This window comes from Sciurus vulgaris, assembly GCF_902686455.1.
Source record: "Sciurus vulgaris genome assembly, chromosome: 15".
In the NCBI taxonomy this organism is placed as follows: domain Eukaryota; kingdom Metazoa; phylum Chordata; class Mammalia; order Rodentia; family Sciuridae; genus Sciurus; species Sciurus vulgaris.
In genome coordinates, this window is record NC_136476.1 from 54,076,558 (window position 1) to 54,092,954 (window position 16,397).

A 16,397-nucleotide genomic window follows, 5' to 3' on the forward strand; every position below is an offset into this window, starting at 1 on the left:
TTACCAGCTGTGATTTCTAAGAAGCAGATTTGCAGGATCACAGAGATGCTGTGCTAGAGGTCCTGAGAGTTCCTGAGGAAGACTGCCATTGTACGCTGGAGGGTCCTCCCCAGCCCTCAAAGGGCTGGCCACAGTTGGCCAACACCACCCATCCATTGTTAGACTCCTCAGGCATCCAATTTTCTGAGACATCACCCCACACAGGTCAAAGAAGAATATCCTATGCAGAGGGATATCCTGCAAACGTAAGAGAAGGGAAGGGGTGGGGGTGGAAGAGAGGGAGAGAGAGAAAATCAGAGATACTCCTCTTATTTTTAAGGAACTAAAAGCTCAATGAAACTAGAATATTGACCAAATGGCAGAAGCAGAAAAAAATAGGCAAGACTCAAAGACTAAAGAGTCTGAATTTTGTTCTTCTGAAGAAGCCAACAAGGGAGATACTTGGCCCTTTGCAAGGACCCCTGACTGTGATGTGGAGGAAGACTGGTGCTGAGCTGGTGCCTGGGAGCTCAGCTAGGAGAGCAGCGTGCAAACCTGAGGGAGATGATAGAAGACTACCTGGGGACTTAGTGGGGTCAGATAGACGAGAGGACTGAAAGCTTGGCTGGCAGCCTGTGGTGACCCACTGGATGTAGGATAGTACCCAAGTCCGAGCCAGGTGCCATTACCTGGGATGGGGAACCAAGGGAGGCTTTGGAGAAGAAGGAGTTCATGTGGGCACTTGGGGCATGTGCAGTGCTTGTGGAGCCATCTGGAGATTTGGGGGATGGCAGTGGAGGTGGGAGGTTCAGATCAATCCCCCCAATTCACGTCTGTCCCACAGAGGCCTCAGAAACATCTTCACTTCCTTGGACCTCTAAAAGTGTCAGCTCAACTCACCTGGTATCTGGTGTTTCTGAGTGGCATTTTGTTTTTATTCTTGTGGTGCTGGGGATGGAACCTAGGGTCTCAAGCATGCTAGGCAAGAGCTCTCCCACTGAACTACATCTCCAGCCAGGCATCTGTTTCAAACAGGAATTTCACTTCCTTTCTGGGATTTCCTCTGGAAGACCTCTTACTCACAGGGTCTTGAAGGGTCCAGAAGGGCCTGGGGAGAGGGCCACCTGGGAACCCAGGATAATTACTCCCTGGGTTCAGGGAGATGCCCTTGCAGTTTTCCTTCATCAGTGACAGCTCCAGGACAATTGAAAGGTGGGCGGAGCTTGAGAAGGAGGGAAGAGAGGTGGCTCGAAGACTGCCCAGCGGGGCCTCGCCACAGCCACACCTGTGAGCACAGCGTACTTGTTTTAGTAAACATTCCACTGAAGCACTTCTCATGGGCAAAGGGTCACCTGAGAAGGTATCAATCTTATTTGTGCTTTAAAATGGAGACTAGTTCCCTGGGTCTGAAAGAAAGGAAATTAGAGTCCAGGTCCTTTAAAAGGCTTAGGAACTACTGGAGGTTGGGGTGAGTAATGGATCAGAATCCTGTAAAATTGAGTTTACATAAAAGCAAAAGACACAAAATTATGACACAAGCAAAACATGATTATATTCTGGATTTAGAAATTGTAAGGTGTATTAAAGAAAAGGAGAGAGGGTTGGCCAAGCCCTTCCCCTTCCCTTAGCCTTGAGTGGAGGAGGCACTAGGATCACCAACCCCCGTCCTGGTGGTCCTTCCCAACCAGGGTAGGGTGGGGTGGGAGGCTGGCCCACAGGCTGGTGAGCAATCCTGTAGGGGCCTGCCCTCTCTAGCCAAGGCCTTGGGCCACCTCCTCCGGAAAATGGGACGAGGTCCCTGATGGTGGGGGGCTTCCAGCCAGGGGCTGAGCTGCTGAGGAGCATGAGGCCGGAATGGAGGGAGCCGGCTGGAAGCTGGTAATTAATAAATGAAATGCCCTGGGACTGCTGCAGAGCCGCCTCACATGACATATCTGTCGCAGGCTCGGCAAACCATTAAATGACCATTTTCTGACAGAACGACTTCCCCGCCGCCGCCGAGCTGCCAGGACTTGCCAGGGGACGCATTTTCTCTTCTCACCCCCACTTCTCCATCCTCCACCCCACCCCCTCCCTTCATCCACTCTGCCCTCCCTGCTGGGCTGCATTCCTGGTGCCACTCTTTTGCCGTCTCTCTGCACTCTGTGTGTGCTCTGTCTCTTTGTCTCCGAGAGTGTCTCTGAGAGTGTCTCTCCATCTCTCCGTGTGTCTGCACAGCTCTGTGGTTCCCTGTCTGTGTTTCCTGACGTTCCTGGTCTCTCTGTCTCAGTCTCTGTGTGTGTATGTCTCTGTCCTCCCCTTCTGGCCCTGACATCTCTTCTCCCTCTCAGATCTCTTCTCCCTGGCTGCTCTGGCTCTCCCACCCCCTAGCGCTGGCCCACTCCACCCCTCTCTCCCTGCTTCTCCCCGTCTGTATCTGGTTTGACTCCCCCTTCCCCCCACCCGCCTTTCTCTGTGTCTGGCTCAACCTCCCCCCATCCCCGCTTCCCCCTCCCCGGCTGCCTGACGGCTCCAGTTCATTTCTGCCTGTTTAATTGGGCCCCGGATGAGTTTGGTCGACAGGGCCATTCATCATGTGGCCGCGGCTGGCGGCGGAGCCCGGGGGAGCCTGGCTGACAGCTCCGCCAGGCTGGGATGCGGCCTGCGTCGGGAAGTTCACATATTTGGGCATTAGTGCAGCTATTAGTTTAACAAGCTTCGTTTATCCTTGTCACTACCACTTCAGCTTCCCATGTAATCATTTGAAATGTAGATTACAGCCAGACAAATGGGACAGCACAAGACGCGTGGGGTGGAGGGAGTGACACGTAGCTCGTTAGGGCCGCCTTCCCAGCCCCATCCCTTCCCAAGCAAGGCTTTGATTAGCTTAATATTCACATGATTTCAGTGGGAAGCGCCAGTCACCTGTGCTGAGCCCAGGCGATGGGCGAGGTGCCCAGGGTGCATCCAGGTGAGAGTCCAGGCTCTGCCAGGGTGCATCCCTCCACCAAAGACCACCCAGCCTTGCAAAGATACATGCCAGTGGCCAGGGCCTCAGAGTCTGTCCTGAAGCACCTTTCAGAGTCCTCATCCTTAGATGAGGTGGCTTCTAGACACCCTGGCTCTTCCCTCCCACCCTGATTCTGATAGCCTGAACTCTGGGCTACTCATCTCCCTGTGTGACCTGAGTGAGATCTGAGTCTCTCTGGGTTTTGTGTCCCCATCTGGACTATGAAGAGTTTGGATCAGATCGTGTGAGCCCACTTGTCCCTGTTCCCCTTCCAGACCCATCTCACCCTTTTCCTTGATGGAACCATCTGACCTCCTGCATCTTTCTATCCTGTATGTGGAATACCAAGGGCTCTCCTACAAATGTAAATGCGGCTGTGTCCGACGATCCTTCCGCCCTTTGATAAAAGCAGAACGCTTAGTAGGGCTTGGGACAGGGGTAGGGGAGGGCTGGGGGCCTGGCACTGCCTCCCCCCAGTATTCTTTCTGGCCGTCCCTCATTGTTTCCACACTTCAGTTCTCTGTACCCTTGGCAGCTGTCAAATGCCCCAGTTCTCTGGGGTTTTGTACATGCTGTTTCCTCTTCCAGGAACGTGGCTGTCCCTGTGCCCCTCCTCCCAAATCTTTTTCTCAGACATCTCTTTCTCAGTCTTCTGGGTTCTCAGTTTGGATGTTTCTTCCTCCAGGAAACTGTTCCTCCTGGCACTCCACCCTATGCCTCTTCTCCTATGTGCTCCTCAGAGCCCCAGCCTCAGGCCATAGTTCTGAACCCACAGGATCTAATCGGCTATTGGTTTCTACCCCTCACTCGACTGTGAACTCTATGAGGGCAGGGACTGCCTTGGTGGAACCTGGCCCCAGGATGCACCGTGTCTAAGTTTGTTGGAAGGATAGAGGACATACAAGCAGTGACGTGCCAAGAAACCTTGATGGGGAGGAAGCCATGCACCAGAGTTTCCCATGTAATGAATGCATCGGGTTAAGACCCCTTCCTCTGGTTTCCCTTTTTCTCATCCTGCTGGCTGTGCCTGACCTCCATTTATACATACAACTCCAGAAGGATCAGGTTCTGATTTTTACCAGGAAGACTCTGTTGAATCAGTGAGAGTTCCCAGAGAAAATGCCAGCCCCCTCACAGAGTTCAGCTGAGAAGAGTTTAATGTTCAGTCTATGTGCAGAGGTACAATGGGGGCCAGGAAACAACATGGGATGGGGTGGCATCCGTGGGGATGAGGGCAAAGGGAAGGGACTGTCATAGCCAGAATCTGGAAAGTTTGGGAGCCTTGGAAGGGAGACTGAAGGAAGATGTGACCCTAGAAGGCAGCCACTACCAGAATTGTTGAGGGGTGGGGGCAAAGAGGCTGTAGGGGACAAGCCATTTGACCTTTCATTCTTCTTTCCCTCCAGTCTCTTGCCAGTGCCCACCCTTGGCTAGTCCATCCTATAAGAAGTTAGAGGGTGGGGATTCTGGGTGATGTAGTTGCCAGGAATTAATCTGGAATACAGGGCAAGGCAGAGCAAGGAGATGGAGCTGAGGTGGGGGGTGATAGGGAGCAAGTGGAGAGTACCATCACACCACACTCCAAATGACACTTCCCTTCTGCAGAGCAGCCATGCTCACCCCAGAAGAGCCACAGCAAATCAAATTTCAGGATCAAGTGGAGATGCCCCTATGGAGGGTCCCACATGGAGTGGACACCATCATCTGCTGCCTTCTACATTCATCCCCCCACTGTCATGTCTCCCTGCTCAACCCAGCTGGCCCAGAGTGGTCCTCAACTCTGAGTTTCTTTTTTCTCCTCTCTCCCTGCTGAAGTGCTTGTTTTCATTTCTTCCTGACACCTTCTGAATAATGACACCAGACCTTGAAACCAACGAGTCGTGAATCAAAGTGGCTTCTTGCTATCATAAAAGAGATGTTCTAAACCCCAAACATAAAGATCGTTTTATCTTTATTAATAGTTTAATGCATCTGAGAAAGCTATTTGACATTTTTTACACCTCCAACTCTTTCCTTCATGCATTGCTGGTCAGATTACACCAGGGTTCAGCCACTTAAATCCACTTAATAACTGACTAAATTCTACACTGAATTTACATTGAGCTACAAGCTGATTCTGGGATACAGATGAATTTTCTAGTGGGGAAAAAAAAAAGGCAACACCCTGACTTTAAAGTTGTAAATCTGTTTTTATAATGAAAAAGGAATTAGTCAAACTATTGGGATTGATGCCATATTTAACAGTATTTCCTGATGGAGACTCTGCAGCACAGAATGAAGGAATGTACCTCAATTAATAATTGGGAGTGAGACATTTTCTCCACCTATATAATTAAAGCATCACACTTGCAAACACAGATGTGAAATTAATTGAAAACACATGGAGTTTGCATGGAGAACAATTTGACCCTTTCCAACTGCTGGCAGACCCAACACATATCAGTTCACGACATTGTGAGGAAAAAGATTTGGTTATTAATGACATCTGAATTGGAATAATCTAATTGGCTCATTTTTATTGTAGGTACACACACACACACATACACACACACACACACACCACTGCCACAATTGCATTGCAAACATTGTCCAACTATACAGGACTTCACTTAACATAAATGTGTACACACAACATACCACATACAAACACATGACACCACACCTAGACACATAGATGCAAATATTCTCTCTAGAAGAGATTCACATGCATAGGTCACATATTGTACATGAATACTCCCAAGAAAGACTTAGTGGAGAAAGGGGAAAAACATGTTTTCCACCTCTTCCCAACTTCCCAGAAAGAAAAAAAAAATTGTAACTGTCAGATATGCGATAGGACTGTCGAAGACATATGGAAAAAACCCAAACCAACCATGTAAGTTGTGAGACATAAATCCCAATTCTATTTGTTCTATGACAGTGTATAAACCACGCATTTTTCATCAAGATAGAAAATTAAAACCCTCACCAGGTTCGGAATTGTCGAGGAAGTTGGATAGAAACCCTAGTGTCCTGGCGAAAGGAAAAAGAAATATCTGTTGACTGGTCTGGGACTAAGGTCGATTTCAGGACCACGGACAGCGTTGCTGCCTCGAGTCGACTATGTCCACACCTCAAGGTTGTGATTGGCCAATCATTACACAAGCATATTCCTCGTCTTAAAGATGCGCGGGTTAAGCATAGGTTCAGCTTCTGGGCAGTCCCTGAGCAGCCTTAATCTCCACACGGTTCCTGAGCTGTGTTCTCCCTGCTTCCAAATCCATAGCTAGTTTTTTTTCCCTCCACTGAAACTCACTTGTCATTTGAAACCTCCTTGTAACCTGCTTGAAGTGCAATTGGCTTAACTTCTTCCTCACAAGAAACTGTCCCCCCAAAACTGCCAAATACCAGCTAAAATCAGTTAATCCCAGTCCCTAGAGAATTAGATAATGTTAAGTATGTTCCATTCAGAGAAATGTCTATATAACTCCACATCTGTGGCCCATGAGTTAGTCATGAGGAAATGTCCCAGGACTTCTTGCAAAGCTCAGTGTATTAGTGTATTTCCTGAGGAATGTTCTCAAAGTCACCTGAAGGCTGAGCAAGAATATTCTTTAGTTTTTCTAGTCATCATTCTTCCTCAAAAGAACCTCATGGATCAGCCAGGCCTCTCTTTGTGGAAGCCACCACACTCCTCTGTCCCCAAAGATTGCTCCTCATGGACTCCCAAGTATCATTTTTATTTAATAGTTGCCCTTAAAAACTACTGTTGATAATCAGTCTTTGCCCCTGGCAGCCTGATACTTCTTTGGCTTGGAGGTTATTCCACAATGACTCTTTTGTGGTCAGAGTTCTAGAATTTCGTTATTCCATCTCCCCAACATTTTGGTGGGTGCCAGTGTTTATGTGCTCCTGCTCACTTCACTAGCAGAATAGTTCCTGGGGTCTCATTGGCCCTTTGAGGGATGAGGGACACCACAAGGAAGTCCAGACCCAAGCAATGCTCAGTTCTCTTTGACTTCTCACCTCTGACTCTGAGTCCTGCTGGTGAATGTGTGGTCCCTTGAGTGTGATTCATTTAGAACCATAGACTCATTGGGCTTTTGAAGTGGAAAGACTGGAAATCATGTGATCAATCTTATGTCCACTACCCATTGCACAAATGGAGAAACTGAGTCCCAAGTGGACTTTCTGACATGGGTGTGAGAGGAATCTGGCATGAAGATACAATTAACTGGAGGAGGTAGTCTCAGCTGGCCCTTTGTGAGTTTATGATCAGGTCTAGGTCCCATGGTATCCCCAGACAAGTTCACCCTATCTCCCATGGGAACTTCAATTCAACTCCACAAACACATTAGATAACAATTGGTTGAATAAATGAAAGAATGTGCCTTCAGTCTGAGCCTTCTGGGCAGTGTGGACAGAGCAGGGACTGCTAGTCATGTTGCAGCATCTCCTCACTCCTTTTCCCAGAGTAATAGAACTCTAGCTGGACAGATAGGATCTCCCAGGACACAGTTCACATTCCCAGCATCCCAGCTAGATGTCACCATGTGATTCAGTTCTGGTCAATGGGACACACACAAAAGTGTCAGGGACCAGTTTCCTGGAACCTTACTCAAGGGACAGCTGATTCTGTGTGTCTGAGTGTGTGTGCATGTATGTGTGTGTGTATGTGTGTGTATGCGCGCGCGCGCGTGTGTGTGTGTGTGTGTGTCCTCTGCCTGCTTCTAGAATCCTGATGTTCCATCTTGGGCCCTGGGGCTGAAGGACACAATCTCAAGTGGACCAAGGATGCCTGAGTCTGTGCCCTGTGGGCCTCCCCAGGCAAGGTGACATCAGCTATGGATCACCAACCTCTGGACTCCATATGTGAAAGAAGATAATCTGTCTTGTTTAAGCCGCTATTATTCTGAGTTTGTCAGTCATTCACAGCTGATCTGATTCTAACTATTACAGGCAGTAAAATAAATATTTAACAAGGATTTGGGGAAAAGAAGGTCCTTTTCTTTCTAGCTTTGCCAAGAACAAAACTGGACATTTTCAAAAGGAACTTTTACTAAGAAGTTAGACTCTATGGTTGAAAATATTTGAACTAAAATGATCTGTGTATGGGTACACATATCCCTTTATACATACGCTTTACATTAGCATACATTATCTCTGGGAGAATACACAGAGACTGTAGTCATGGGAAAGAAATGGAAGTCGTGGGCATCTGGGGATTGGGGAGGGATGGAGGGAGACCCACTGCCTACATTTTTGTTCTGTTTGAAACTTTTAGCCACATGTGCATGTCCTACCTTTTCTTATAAGAACAAACATTTAAAAACCTTATTTTATAAAATTTATACCTTAGAGGTCCCCAGTCCAACACTATCTGACGAGTCTCTTCAGTGTTGCTAAATGAATATCCAGCTCCAACTTGGACACCTCACCGACAAGGTACTCACCTTCTCCCCAGATACCTTTATTTGGAAAACAAAAAAAGAAAAAATGACAAGCAGGCCAATCCCTGGAACCTCCCTGGGAAAGAATAGGACCTCCTCACAGGGCGGCAGTGAGTGTGCCTGGCAAATGTGGCATGTCCCAGCTGCTCTGTCAAGGCACTGGCTACAGGGGTGCACCCTTCCTTCAGGGTGCTCCTGCCTCCCTACAGCACCCCAAGGACTCTGCTTGTGAACCACCATCCTCCTACCACTAGCCTCCCCACCCCTCAGAGGGGTGCTCCCTGCAGGTGGAGACCAGGCCCTTGTGCCTAGCTAAGAACCTGGCATGGAATAGGGATCAAGGAGTTGTCTGCCTGCCATGCAGTTAAGATGTACGTCGTGGCAGCTGTTCCAAGCCACGTTGGTTGCTTATTGATTTTTACGCGATGTTAATTTTTTCTAGATTTGACTTCAAGCTGCCTCAGGGACTGCCATAGTGAGGCTTGAGGCTGGAGGAACAGGGTCTTGGGAGCTCTGCCTGAAGACATCACCTTCTTATGCAGGGTGAGAGAACCTCTCATATTCTTACCAGGCCTCTGCTGCTTGCTGTTTGCTGCTTAGTTGACCAGGCTGCTGAGAGCATTCAAGATGAGTGCTCAGCCAGCCTAGGGTAGGGAATCTCAGGGACCTCTGTTCTGGGGTCACACTACCTGGCTTCATGTCTTGGTTTCACTCCCTACCAGTTATATGATGGAGTAGTCATTCTCCAGGCTTTGTGTCCGCAGCTATAAAAGTGAGGATGATAATATTTGTCCTTATCTTGTAGCATTAGAGTAAGAATTAAATGAGATGATACATGTGCAACCAATCTATTAAGAAGACATAACTCTTGGGGCATAAACATGACACGAGTTAATCCCCCGGCATCCCTGGGTGTATTATGTGAAACTATCCCCTCCTTGTTCCTGGGAAGGCTGCAGGACTTTTATTGACATATTGGTCCAATTCCAGAGCTTCCTAGAAATTTCCAGTTATTAGAACTGTTTCTTTCATTTTTAACAGGTATTTAACAGGAAGTCCTGTTTTTTTTTTCCTTTGAGGTGGTGGGTGCTGGGGACAGAACTCAGGGCCTCAAACATGCAAAGCATGCTCTCTTACCACTGAGCTACATCCCCATTCCACGGTCGTGTTCTTTTTGAAACTTCAATCCCAAATGTTCAAAGCTGGTATTTTCTCTTCAGCTCACGTGTTATTGGCCAGAACCTGGTCCTAAAGTCACATCCGACAGGAAGGGAGCATGCGACTCCCTCTTCTCTCACGGAGTCCTTTCTTCCTGTGAGAGGACTGGACTTTTCTGTAGTTCCAGCCTATAGAGAAGCTGTATTCATCTTCCATTGTGACACAAATTACCACAAACTCGGTGTCTTAAAACAACATGAATTGTCTCGTGGTTTCTGTGGGTCCGGAGTTTGTGTATCCATGTCTCAGGTGGGTCCTCTCCAGGCTGAATTCAAGGTGCTGGCCGGGGCTGTTATTTAAGGCTCTGGTGCTCTTCCAAGTCCTTGGTTGAGGATAGCATTCAATCCCTGCAGGTCTAGACCTATGTTCTTAGCTCCCAGTGGCTGCTCACTGTCCCCTGCCACATAGCCCTCTCCATGGGATGGCATTCTGAGTCCTCAAAGCCAAAGGGAGGGCAACTATTTCTCTGCCCTCTAGACCCTCTTTGAAAGAAAAGACCTGATTAGGTCATTCCACCCACATAATCCCCATTTTGACTAACGAAGCCAACTGGTTAGGGACTTTACCTCTGCAAAATCTCCTCACTTCCTGTCACACAATGATCCTGAATGCCTCCCATTCCCACTCCTGCCCCCAGTTCCTGGGGATGGGCCATGGGACTCTGTTTCTTCTGCTTCTCCTCCAGCCCCCACCAGAGTGTCCACGCCTTAGCCTCCAGTTTGCTGGGGGCGGGGGGGGGGCTCTTTGGGGTGGGGTTTTACAAGGCAGTGCAAAGGTGGTTGTCATCAATGATGTCCCCATTGCCCACAAGGCATGTGCATACCTTTGTCCAGTCTCCTTTCTCCGTGGCAGGTCACCAAATATGATGGTGAAGGAGATGCTCATACCAGGAGGGGTTGTGAATTCAAGTCTCCCCTTCTTGAAGATATTTCTAGACTTCCAAGGGATTCTCTTAAAGTCACCATCCCTTAGCTTTGCAGAGAAGCAGCAGCAGCCCTGGAAAGGGAGGGTCTAGCCTTTGTCCTGGACCTGCATCTTCCCAGAGTTGACTGCCTCTTCCCCTCTCAGTCTTGTATTTGTGGTGATAACTGTGGTTGGGGGCTAATTTGAGGCATGTTATCCGGTGACCAGATCCATTCTCTGAATTGTCACTTCTCAGTCCTGCGGGAGGTGACTGGACCCAACTTTTGGAGGTTTCATGAATTATTGGCTTCAACTTTGGACCTTGGCTATGCAATTTTGGGACAAAAGGGGCCATTCCACTCAATATCAGTGCCTGGGAGACAATTAGTGCTCAGTAAATGCTAATAGGTATTCTTACAACTCATCCAGAGGTCTGTATTTAGAAGCAGGACACAAGGTCAGAGTGGACCAGGAGCAAGGCAGCTGATGACAAACCATGAGACTCCTTTAACTCTTCCAGGACAGGAATCCGCTACTCTCTAAGTCTAGCATTTGCCTGTGTACCGCCAAAGGTAGGGCTGAGGTGAGGCGCAGGGAGTTGGGTTTCTCACCTTCATGCTGTTCTTTTGCTTCAGCCTATTCTGTCCCTCACTGATCCCAGAGTTGGTAGCAAAGACCTGAATTAAGCTGAGGTTGAAGTTCTCTGGAATTCGCAGCTATCTTGAAGATACAGCTTGGCCAGCTGTCCCCAGACCATTTCCTCTTCTTTCTCACTACATCGCTAGACTGCTTCTTGGCCTCCCTTCTTGTCGGATGTGACTTCAGGACTGGGTTCTGGCCAATAGCATGTGAGCTCGAATGTGCCGCCCTTCTAGCCTTGCCCACGATACCCTCCCAAGGCTAGATCCCAGGGTTTCTTTTGTGTAGGCCTGATGCAGACCAACAAGGTGACCCGAGGCTATGCACAAAATGGATGAGCCAAAAGAAGAAAGTAGGCGAGTCCCCGTGTGGAAGGCTGCCCACCCTCCAGGAATGTGTTACATAGGAAAAACCTGATTTCTCTTGTGTCGACTTTGAAGTTATGGGGCATGCTCGTTACATCAGTTGGCATCCCTTTAACCAACAAACAAGTTCGCACAGTGGGGGAGGCAATGAGTGTGCAGCCAACTAGGGCATTCTGTAAGAATTTCTGAGAGTTTTCAAAGTTTATCTAAGGAAAAAAAAAGTTTATCTGCCATACTCTGTAAAGTATGCACAATGTTTTCATTCTACTTCGCAGAATTTTTTTCATTCTAAACCCTCTTCAGGGGCCTTCCCTATTTAAAAAAAAAAAAAAAAATGCCCATTTATAGAAACTACCACTTAGCATTTTTGGAACTTGTTATCCTATTCAGCAGAGTCTAAGTCAGGAGGCTTTGAACTCAGACAATTACTGCTCTTGATTAACAACAAGAACTGATGAGTTGGCCTTTCCAGTGTGCTAAGCAAACTCAGCCAAGCAGAAAATATCATTGAAGGGGAAACAACGGGAAGTGATTTTCTTGGTTACATTACAGCCGTCGCGATATTTACACATGTTTGTGGATAATGCGGGCACCTCTGCTGCCTGCGTGCCCTACCAGATGACACTGTTGGGTTTGACATGCCACGTTTCCCACCTGACCTGGGCTGTAAACACCATCCTAGGACTACAGGCAGACAGCCTTGTGGAAAAACCACAGGCTGGGCATGGTCAGGCCCGGATGCAGGATCCCCACCCTACACACTTTGAGTCCCATGCCTCCAAGTGGGGCGGGCACCAGGCCCAGAGTTAACAGGCAGCTTAGGCCTCACTGTCAGAAACCTCAATGGCAGCAGGGAAAAGTGCCTGTTTCTCTGCACCCTCACCAGCAGTGGGTGTTTTTGTTTGTTTGTTTGTTTTTGTTTTTTTTTAATGAAGTCAAACCTTGTTTTGGATCTTGTACTGAACATGCAGTAATATTAGTATGTGTTCATTTGTGAGTGATCTGCACATGTCTTTTAGCCATTTCTCTCATGAGGATGGTAGTAGTTTTTCAAATAATTGCATACAAAATTTTCATATTTGAAGAACATTCCATCTTTTCACATTTCTTAGGTGTACTTTCCCAAGTTATTTATCTTTGAATTTTGTTGATTTTTTTCTTAAAGAAATACAAGGTAATCACATGTCAATTTTTTCCTTTGAGACTTGACATCTTTTTTACACTTACAAAGCCACATTTCATATGGAGATTTGAAATAGGTATCTATAACTACAAGTTTTGTAAAAATTTTCTGTTTTTGAACCATTCTGGGGAGTCAGCCTTTCACACACTTGGCAAGTGCTCTACCACTGAGCTACATCCCCAGCCCATTTTTTAAAGAAAATTTTTGTGATAGCCTCTCTCTTAGTTGCTGAGGCAGGCCTTGAACTTCCAATCCTCTTGACTCAGCTTCTGAGTAACTGGGATTATTAAAAATTTATTTAAAAATTTAATGCAACTTCTTAATCAAGGAATTTATTGGAATGTAAGGGAGGAGAATCTCCCTGGGGGCTACACTGGGGAGTTGAGAACTGAGGGTAGAGAGTCTCTGGTGTGGACAGACAGGGACTGATGTTCCTGGGTAGAGACAGTGGTGGACTAGCCAAGGCAGGGTTGGCATATCCAAGAGGGTCTTTTTATATTCAGGTGGTGTTATGGTCTGAATGTTGTCACCCCCAAATCCATAAACTGAAGACCTGACCCTCAGTACTTCAGAATGTGACCTTTTTTGAAGATAGGGTCTATAACAGGTCTCTGAGGTAAACTGAGGTCATTAGGGTGGGTCCTAATCCAGTGCAACTGGTGCCCTCTTATGAAGAGACGAGGACACAGACATGTAGATGGAAGACCATTTGAAGTCAGAGAGAGAAAGCAGCTATTGACAGATTAAAGGAGGAGGCCTCAGAAGATCCAACCTCACTGACACCTTGTTCTTGAACTCTTTGCCCCTAGAATTGTGAGAAAACAAACCTCTGTTGTTTTAGCCACCCAGTCTGTGGTACTGGATTGTGCAGTGCTCAAAACAAATTCAGGATAAAGGCTCCCAGCGATGATCTGAAGTAGAGTCACCAAGATTCCCGCCACCATCTGCCAGTAAATCTAAGCCAAGATAGCTATGCTAATTAAAAAATATATATATTTAAAAGTCGTGTATAAATATTCATTGAAAAATCAGGACATACCAAGAAGCAAAAAGTCAAGATCACCTGGTGTTAGTGCCTGCAGTGGTCCAACATCACAGTGGCTGTGTCTCCTGCAGACAAGACCTCCTGGTAATGGCCACCCCTTCCCCTTGGGCTTTGAAGACCATGTGTCTCTCCCAGAGACAGCTCAGGAGACAGTGTTCTGGGGGGCCACAGCAGCACTAAGTCAGTCAGAAGAGTTCCCTCCCCATATCACCACATGGCTGACTGGAGGTTCCAAAGCTGTTAGGTCTATGGGGCTGGAAATCCGTCTGCTCCCACCCTGTGTGGAGTACGCACCCCTCTGCAGCCTCCTAAGGAGGTCTTCAGCCTCTGTCTGTACTTGCCACCTCCCTTTCCTCCTCGAACTCTGCTAGGAAATGGCATGGCCCAGGCTAGCCCTCCACTTCCATCTAGGACCCAGGTTAGCCCTCACTTTGACACAGGGGCAACAGAACCTCAGAAGGTGAGCTTAGAGAAAGGGCCATAGTATCTGGTGATTTCAGAGGTCAAGAGTCTAGTGTGTCTTCACAACACACACACATCCCCAACCCTGGGACTTTGTGCTGCTGTTACCTCTGCTTGGAAGTCCTTTCTGTCCTACTTTCTCCAATATTTCCTGTTGAAATTCTGCCCACCCTTAACAGCTCAGTTCAAAACCATCTCTTCCAGGAAGACTTCCCTGACTACCTCTTGCCCAACTGAATGGAATCCTTCCTCAGCCCACACTGCCCTGCCTACCCCATGAGTAGATGGCACTGGTCACATGAGGCCTAGAATTAAAATATGCCCACCTCCATCCCCCAGACTGCAAACTTCTGGTTGGTTCATTTTTGCATTCTACCTTCCTCCTGCACCTAGTACTGAGGAAGTGCTTTGGCCTTCGGGTGTAAAGTTTTTACTTCTTTTCACTAGAGAAGACATTGTGACAAAACTCCTATTTGTCATTTGGAAAAACTTTTCCACAAGGGTGTAGCACTTTTCCTCACAAGATGGAGGTAAATGTTATAAAGTTGGTGCGATTGTACAGATGAAGTAGTCAAGGTTTCTAGAAGTTAAGTTGTGGCTTACATCAGCAAACTGACCATCAAAAAAACTGGAACTGAGGCTCCCAGTCAAGGACCTTAGGAGGCTCTGCCCCTCTACCAGGTGGTGGATATCCTGGTGCTGGATGTCCCTGTACTCAGTTCCTCGGGGCCTGGCTCCAGAGGCCCAGAAGAATAAATGGGCCTGAGTCCTCACACTCAGGCCTCAGGCATGCCTTCCTACCCTCTGTGACTGTCCCTAGAGGCTGCATGAGCATGCTCCTGGTTGGCACTTCTGCCCTCCTCCCCTGGAGGCCTGGTCTCCTGCCTCCATGCAGCTGTCATGTGGGGGTTGCACCTGCCCTGGTTGCCATAGATACTGGTGCCCCATTTCTGAGGGCAGGTATGAAGTTTCTGACCCCAGAAAACTAGGAACCAGCACCATGGAACCAGGGCCTGAAGCACCTGCCCTGGTTCACCAGTGCCCACAGGTTTGGGGTCCAATTTCAGCTCCCAAACAAGGCTGCTTCTCTCTGAAGTTCGGGCTGTAAGTGCCTTGGGTAGTAAGGAGGGCCGGAGCTCTGCTGCGCCTCTCTCACTGCCTCTACCCCAGGAATCACCTTCGTCACCATCCATTGCAGAAATGAATGGAGGCCATGCAGTCTGCTTTATTAAATATGAATGAGTCGCAGTCCACGGCCCCCACGTGGTCACTCGCCCACTCCATCTCTGGCAATTACTGAGTTGCACACACTGTGCCAACCGGCACAGCGGTCCCTGCCTGCCCTTGCAGACTGACATCGCCCGGCAGGGGTAGGGCTCAGGTCTGCAGCTGCCCTGCCCCCTGACGAAAAGCCACTTCTGGGCTCCCAGGCAGCCAAGATGCTCACTTCTGAAGGCTGCGGGCACGGGCAGATTCCTCAGAAGGACTGTGGATCTTGGGCTCTGAACTCTGGCCGCATACAGCCTGTACTTTGGTACCTAAAAACCAGGTCTCCTGGCACAAGTGGCTTCTGAGCTCTGTCTGTTTCTGGACATTTTAGGTTCCTGGAGATTCCGGCTGGATCAAGGTTAAAAGCATGGGTGCTGGCATTTTACCTGTTAACTTAGCTTCACAATAACCCACGGGATTGTATGTCAGATATAAGCAGAGTTCCCCATTTGCCCTGTTCACTGCTGTAAACACCAGTGCCCAGGACAGAGCCGATGTTGAGTGAATGAATGAGTGGGTATCGCGGACCATTCTAGAGCTAAAGGCGTTGAGGTTAAAGAACTTGGCCCAGGTTCTACAGCTAGTGAAATAACAGCAAAGACAAGTCTGGGGTGGGGCAGGGGGCAGGGGGCAGTGCTCGCTCATTGCAGCGCACTGCCAAGCCAGTTGGCAGTTTTCCAGGGATCTCTCAAGGGCCGGCTCTACCCTTCTGCCCCCTGCACAGAAAAGAGTCAAGGGATGTGGCACATCATTCTGGATCCATGGATTTGTTTTGACCAGGATTTAATCAGGAGTCATCAAATTTCCCACAATCCCACCTGGTTTGGCTGAAGTTGTCAAAGAGCATCTACGAATTTACTTAAAAATGAATGAGAGCAAATTCTTTTTCTGAACTTAAAAAATTACTTTTATTTTA